A 7,591-nucleotide genomic window follows, 5' to 3' on the forward strand; every position below is an offset into this window, starting at 1 on the left:
ACACACAAAGAAAAATATATATATAAACATGTAGACTAATGCACTCTCTCAGTATTCCCTGCACATATGACACCTCTAAGGAGGCTGTTGATAGATCCTGGACACATAAAAATGCCCATGTTCAAATGAACTTCTCCATACCCACATATTACAGACAAATCCAAGCATATCCTTTTTTTAATTGTGGTAGAATCAAGCGTCTACTTTCAAATACAAAATCACACATAGAATATAATAAATAAAACATATTCATGCATAATCACACACACACACACACACACACACACACACACACACACAACTTCTGGCCTTAAGTTCTCTTCTTCCACCAATACTGTCTCTCATTTCATCTTAAAGTCCAGCCTTCACTCAGAAGATCATCTTTATGGAAATCTTCCCATAAACAAACAAGTCCTCTCTTTTTAACACAAATGTCCTAGTGCAGACAATCCCTCTGCCCGAGATGGCTCTTGACTCCCTGGTGTCCCAGACTAACTGTCCTGGCCACCAACAAAGACTCTAGAAACACCATTGCAATTCTTTAATTGGCCTCAATTTAGACAGATTAATAGCTCTAGAAATCTCAGAGGACAAAAAGATAACACTTAATAAGTATGGCTGCTTAAAAACGAACAAAGTCATGTCCTTTGCAGGGACAAGGATGGAGCTCGAAACCATTTTGCTCAGCAAACTAACACAGAAACAGAAAACCAGACACCACATGTTCTCACTTTTAAGTGGGAGCTGAACACATGGACACAGGGCAGACAACAACACACACTGGGGCCTGTCGTCGGGTGAATGGGGGGTGGGGAGAGGGAGAGTATGAGGAAAAATAGCTAATGCATGCTAGGCTTAATATCTAGATGATGGATTGACAGGTGCAGCAAATCACCATAGCACACATTTACTTACGTAACAAACCTACACATCTTGCACATGTATCCCTGAAGTTAATATAAAATAAAATAAAAAGGATGACTGCTAATACTGAAAGCAAAGGGCCAGGTGTTGAGGGAAACAATTGAACCTTGAGTCAGGACGTCGGCTCTAGTCTTATCTCTGCCACAAATTTGTTGGGGGACCTAGGACAAATTCCTCTTACTCCCTGGCCCTTGTCTCTTCACCTGTGAAATTAAATTTTGGACATGAGGTTCTGTTTTCTAAGATCTTAAAGCTGTAATCCAAAGTATGTGAACATTTCTGGACTAAAAACTGCTAGCAGGTAAAAACTGTTATTTTGATTAGAAAAGGGCACTGAATCCTTCTGCCTAAGTGGTATAGGAAAAGGTGTGCAAAATTCTGAATTAAAAAAAAATCTCAGTTCTTTGGAAGTTCTGGCTAGGGTAATCAGGCAAGAGAAAGCAATAAAGGGTATTCAGTTAGGAAAAGACGAAGTCAAATTGTCCCTGTTTGCAGATAACATGATTGTATATTTAGAAAACCCCATTTTCTCAGCCCAAAATGTCCTTAAAGCTGATAAGCAACTTCAGCAAAGTCTCAGGATACAAAATCAATGTGCAAAAATCACAAGCATTCTTATACACCAGTAACAGACAAACAGAGAGCCAAATCATGAATGAGCTTCCATTCACAATTGCTTCAAAGGGAATAAAATACCTAGGAATCCAACTTACAAGAGATGTAAAGGACCTCTTCAAGGAGAACTCAGTGAAATAAAAGAGGACACAAACAAATGGAAGAACATACCATGCTCAAGGATAGGAAGAATCAATATTGTGAAAATGGCCATACTGCCCAAGGTAATTTATAGATTCAACACTATCCCCATTAAGCTACCAATGACTTTCTTCACAGAACTGGACAAAACTGCTTTAAAGTTCATATGGAACCAAAAAAGACCCCACATTGCCAAGACAATCCTAAGCCAAAAGAACAAAGCTGGAGGCATCACGCTACCTGACTTCAAACTATACTACAAGGCTACAGTAACCAAAACAGCATGGTACTGGTACTAAAACAGAGATATAGACCAATGGAACAGAACAGAGCCCTCAGAAATAATACCACACATCTACAGCCATCTGATCTTCGACAAACCTGAGAGAAACAAGAGATGGGGAAAGGATTCCCTATTTAATAAATGGTGATGAGAAAATTGGCTAGCCATAAGTAGAAAGCTGAAACTGGATCCTTTCCTTACTCCTTATACGAAAATAAATTTAAGATGGAATAGAGACTTAAATGTTAGGCCTAAAACCATAAAAACCCTAGAAGAAAACCTCGGTAATACCATTCAGGACATAGGCATGGGCAAGGACGTCATGTCTAAAACACCAAAAGCAATGGCAACAAAAGCCAAAATTGACAAATGGGATCTAATTAAACTAAAGAGCTTCTGCACAGCAAAAGAAACTACCATCAGAGTGAACAAGCAACCTACAGAATGGGAGAAAATTTTTGCAATCTACTCATCTGACGAAGGGCTAATATCCAGAACCTATAAAGAATTCAATCAAATTTACAAGAAAAAAACAACCCCATGAAAAAGCGGGCAAAGGATACGAACAGACACTTCTCAAAAGAAGATATTCATACAGTCAATAGACACATGAAAAAATGCTCATCATCATTCGCCATCAGAAAAATGCAAATCAAAACCACAATGAGATACCATCTCACACCAGTTAGAATGGCAATCATTAAAAAATCAGGAAACAACAGGTGCTAGAGAGGATGTGGAGAAATGGGAACACTTCTACACCATTGGTGGGACTGTAAACTAGTTCAACCATTGTGAAAAACAGTGTGGTGGTTCCTCAAGGATCTAGAACTAGAAATATCATTTGACCCAGCCATCCCATTACTGGGGATATACCCAAAGGATTATAAGTCATGCTGCTATAAAGACACATGCACACATATGTTTATTATGGCACTATTCACAATAGCAAAGACTTAGAATCAACCCAAATGTCCATCAGTGACAGACTAGATTAAGAAAATGTGGCACATATACACCATGGAATATTATGCAGCCATAAAAAAGGATGAGTTTGCGTCCTTTGTAGGGACATGGATGCAGCTGGAAACCATCATTCTCAGCAAACTATCGCAAGAACAGAAAACCAAACACCGCATGTTCTCACTCATAGGTGGGAACTGAACAATGAGATCACTTGGACTCGGGAAGGGGAACATCACACACCGGGGCCTATCGTGGGGAAAGGGGAGGGGGGAGGGATTGCGAGTTATACCTGATGTAAATGATGAGTTGATGGGTGCTGACGGGTTGATGGGTGCAGCACACCAACATGGCACAAGTATACATATGTAACAAACCTGCACGTTATGCACATGTACCCTAGAACTTAAAGTATAAGAATAAAAAAAAGAAGAAAACGTGGCACATATACACTATGGAATACTATGCAGCCATAAAAAAGGATGAGTTCATGTCCTTTATAGGGACATGGATGCAGCTGGAAACCATCATTCTCAGCAAACTATCACAAGAACAGAAAACCAAATACTGCATGTTCTCACTCATAGGTGGGAATTGAACACTGAGATCACTTGGACACAGGAAGGGGAACATCACACACCGGGTCCTATTGTGGGGAGGGGGGAGGGGGGAGGGATAGCATTAGGAGATATACCTAATGTAAATGATGAGTTGATGGTGCTGACGGGTTGATGGGTGCAGCACACCAACATGGCACAAGTATACATATGTAACAAACCTGCACGTTATGCACATGTACCCTAGAACTTAAAGTATAAGATAAAAAAAAGAAGAAAACGTGGCACATATACACTATGGAATACTATGCAGCCATAAAAAAGGATGAGTTCATGTCCTTTATAGGGACATGGATGCAGCTGGAAACCATCATTCTCAGCAAACTATCACAAGAACAGAAAACCAAATACTGCATGTTCTCACTCATAGGTGGGAATTGAACACTGAGATCACTTGGACACAGGAAGGGGAACATCACACACCGGGTCCTATTGTGGGGAGGGGGGAGGGGGGAGGGATAGCATTAGGAGATATACCTAATGTAAATGATGAGTTAATGGGTGCAGCACACCAGCATGGCACATCTACACATATGTAACAAACCTGCACGTTGTGCACATGTACGCTAGAACTTAAAGTATAATTAAAAAAAAGAAAAAAAAAATCTCAGTTCACATTTTTTTCTCTGCCCCGAATTAATTAAATAAATGTTATTTATTTAGCAGTTACCTTGCACCAGGTGTGGTGTTGAGTACAGGACAAGAGACTCACCTGAAAACCTCTTGTCTTTGCAATTCAGGCGAAGAATAAAGAATAGGACATCAACAAAGAATCTGGATATATAAATTATTCACAAGCTGTGAAAGAGATATTTCGGTCATATTATCACACCTTACAAAATCAACTTTCATCTGTTTTTTTCATGAGTTCACTTTTGACTCTGGCTTACACACATCTTGATTTACTAAAAGCGCAGGGCAAGCTCAAAAGCTGCTTCCCAACTCATCTATGTTTTGACAATGAGCCTTTATTTGTGATATGGCAGGAAGAGCTGAGCAGCCCATAACCTGTTCTTGAAGTTGTGCAGTGCTGCACAGCACTGATACTAATTTCATTACTTTTATTCATCCAGCCTTGGGTACTTCAGCTCGTTGGGTTCCAGCGGCGATTAATTGGTAGAGCTCCCACTGACTCCTGATTAGCTGCTTTTGATTAGGGCCTAATAACTTCATTTGGTCCCTAATTCAGGGGGATGAGTTGCAAAACTGCCTGCAAACTGCTCAAAGAGAATTACATTTTTTTCCAAGCCCTGAAGACATCACTTAAACTCCGCATACACAGTATTCTCCCTCCCTTGTTCCTCTTCCTATTGCCTCTGGACCACCCTGCACAGAAGCAAGACAAAAAGGAATCTTGTGACCCAGCTCCTGGCTGCTAGAGCAGATGTCACACAAAAAAGGCCTGGAAGTCGACAGGCTGGCTCCTAGGAGGAAGTCACCCCCTACAGCACTAACTCCTGCCCAGCACCTAAAGGAAAGTCTTGGCATGTAAGAATTTTTTTGAAGTCTTCACCTGCCACATTTGCTGCTTGCCTTCTTCGGAACAAGATGCTCTCTTGATCTTTGCCTTAATCTTCTGCTACAAACACCTGGAAACCTTCAAGCCTTCAACCTGTAACCCGTAGCAAAGGTCAGAAAACATAAAGAAAAGGGTTTCCACCCCAGAATCCCAATGGACAGTTGCTGGTCTGTGATACTGGCTCTGACTTCCGAGACCACAGATCCTAACATTCTAGACTAGGGAGCAAGATAGTCACAGATACACAAATCCTCTTGGGGCGCATGTTTAATATACAGATACCTGAACTTCGGAGGCCCATCTCAGAAGGTTGCTTAATTTAACATTCTTTTCTACAGATTTATTTATTTCTCAAAAGTAAGCAATTTGACAAACATTTATTTAACATTTGTCATATGCCAGATGCTATGTTAGTTTTCAGGTAAACACAGGTGACCAAGACTCCATCTTTAGCATCTAAGAGCACATTATCTACTGTGGAGGCAAATCCTTTGATTGATAGATAAACGCTCTACAGTCAGTGTCTGGAGTGTAATAAGTGATAATTACAATTATATATATATATGTATCTTTATATATGTATATATGGTGCATATACATTTGTGTGTGCATATATAGTGCATGTATATATATCAATATGCTAATATGCAAACCATTTAAAATGCTGTAAAGAAAGAAGTATCCTGTCTTCCCTCAGCCCTCAAAGTGCTTGCCCCAGAGTCAACTGCTGTTAGCAGTCACTTGCGTTCACCTGCAAACATTTCGTAGTCATCTGTACACATTTTTAAATGAGGAAAGTAAAATTAAGAAGGAAAAATATAACTTGCCCAAAGTAGGGTGACAATGACAGAGGCTTTTATGGCTCCTGTACTCTCAGTCGTGCTCTCTTCCAAGAAACTTTTAATGGCATTGCCTGGCTCAAGAGACTAGTCCAGAAAACTTATGCTGGTTACATGCAGCCTCAAGAGAACTGTACCTTGCAAAACCAACAAAGAGCTAAAAGAAAGACATGATGGGGACAGAGGGTGCTAGGAGGCAGATCAAAGAACTTCACAGGACCTCCTAGACTATAAGACATCACCTACACAAATTCTTCCAGAACTGCCAAGAGCTGTCCCTAATTCCTGTCCCTTGCCTTCTTATCAAGGCTGAACCAGGCATTGGGCAGGTCCTTAGAATCTGGTGCCCACCACTCTCTGGCCTTGACTTCTGCATTTGACTCTGACACAGGCCATCCCAAATGCTGGTTTTCCCTATACCAGTGATTGATGGTACTTAATTCATGCCTCCTATATACTCGAAATCTTCAGCTCCTGTTTGTGATTCTTTGTGCATGTCTGGGTTTCAACAGCTTGCAAAGATCCTTTAAGTCAAGTGACCATTATAGCAAGCAATGATATATATAGGATGCTCTGCAGTGAGTGAGGTAGCACAGTGGGAAAATACGAACTTCCTAGACATATAGACCTGGTCTCTGATTTCAGTGATAAGCATTGGGTAAATTACAGAACTGTAAAATTCAGTTTCTATATATAAAAAATGAAGGATCATATCTGCTTATCAAACTTTTTGCAGAATTAGATGACATAAGGAACTTTTAATGTGTCTGATGTGTAATGGGTGTTCCAGGTGGTCCATAAATAATAAACACTATTATATTCTCCTCCATTTTATTTATTGTTAGTATCACTTAGTAAAACAAACAAGCCCCTGTGGCCAGTGACTATGTCGTGTCATGGATATTTGTATGTCCATCATCAAACACTGTGGCTGATAACACAGAACATATTTAATAAACATTCACTAGAAGAAAGAATACATAGAAGAATGAACAAATTGTATCTTTTGATTGTTAGCTCCATCTTAACTAAAATGATAACTTTTGATTTGGAGCTCAGAGAAAAATAGAAGGCATTTCAAGCCAAGGGAAAGTTACAAGCAAAGGCAAGTTAGTATGGGGAGCCACAACATTTAAGGGTCTAGGTGAAAATCAATGTGTCTGGAATCGAAGATTGATACACATCACTCATGAGTGAGAGGTTGCCTATGACAACATTCTAAGCAGAGCAGCTTTTCCATAGATGTTTGATACATAATGCTAAGAAAAAACACACACCAAACTGATGAGAAAGACTGAAGCAAATCCAGCAATTTTGTCAGATTTATTCAAAATACTCACTTGGGAAAGCCATGAAATGGGCTCACTTTGTGTCATTCCTTGGCGCCCCAAGAGGCTGACATGGAGTTCCTGGTCAGTAAGTGGAGGCTACACATGCCAGGCTATGATCAGACAGATGGAGGTGCAGGGGTTGCAGCTGAAACTGGCCAAAGTATAAGCCTGCTTTTAGGTCTGGTAGAATCTTAAACATGCTATAGCTTGCTTTCCATGTCTTTACCTGTTCTTTCCTGCACAAATTGGGCAAAGTAAGGTGGCAATAAATTGATGTAATGTACCAAATTGCATTTTCTTCAGTTTGCTGAATTTCTTTCCCAGCAAATGAAATTAGGGGGATTTCAAGCAAGCATTAT

Source organism: Trachypithecus francoisi, unplaced genomic scaffold (genome assembly GCF_009764315.1).
Source record: "Trachypithecus francoisi isolate TF-2019V2 unplaced genomic scaffold, Tfra_2.0 Lachesis_group16, whole genome shotgun sequence".
Taxonomy (NCBI): domain Eukaryota; kingdom Metazoa; phylum Chordata; class Mammalia; order Primates; family Cercopithecidae; genus Trachypithecus; species Trachypithecus francoisi.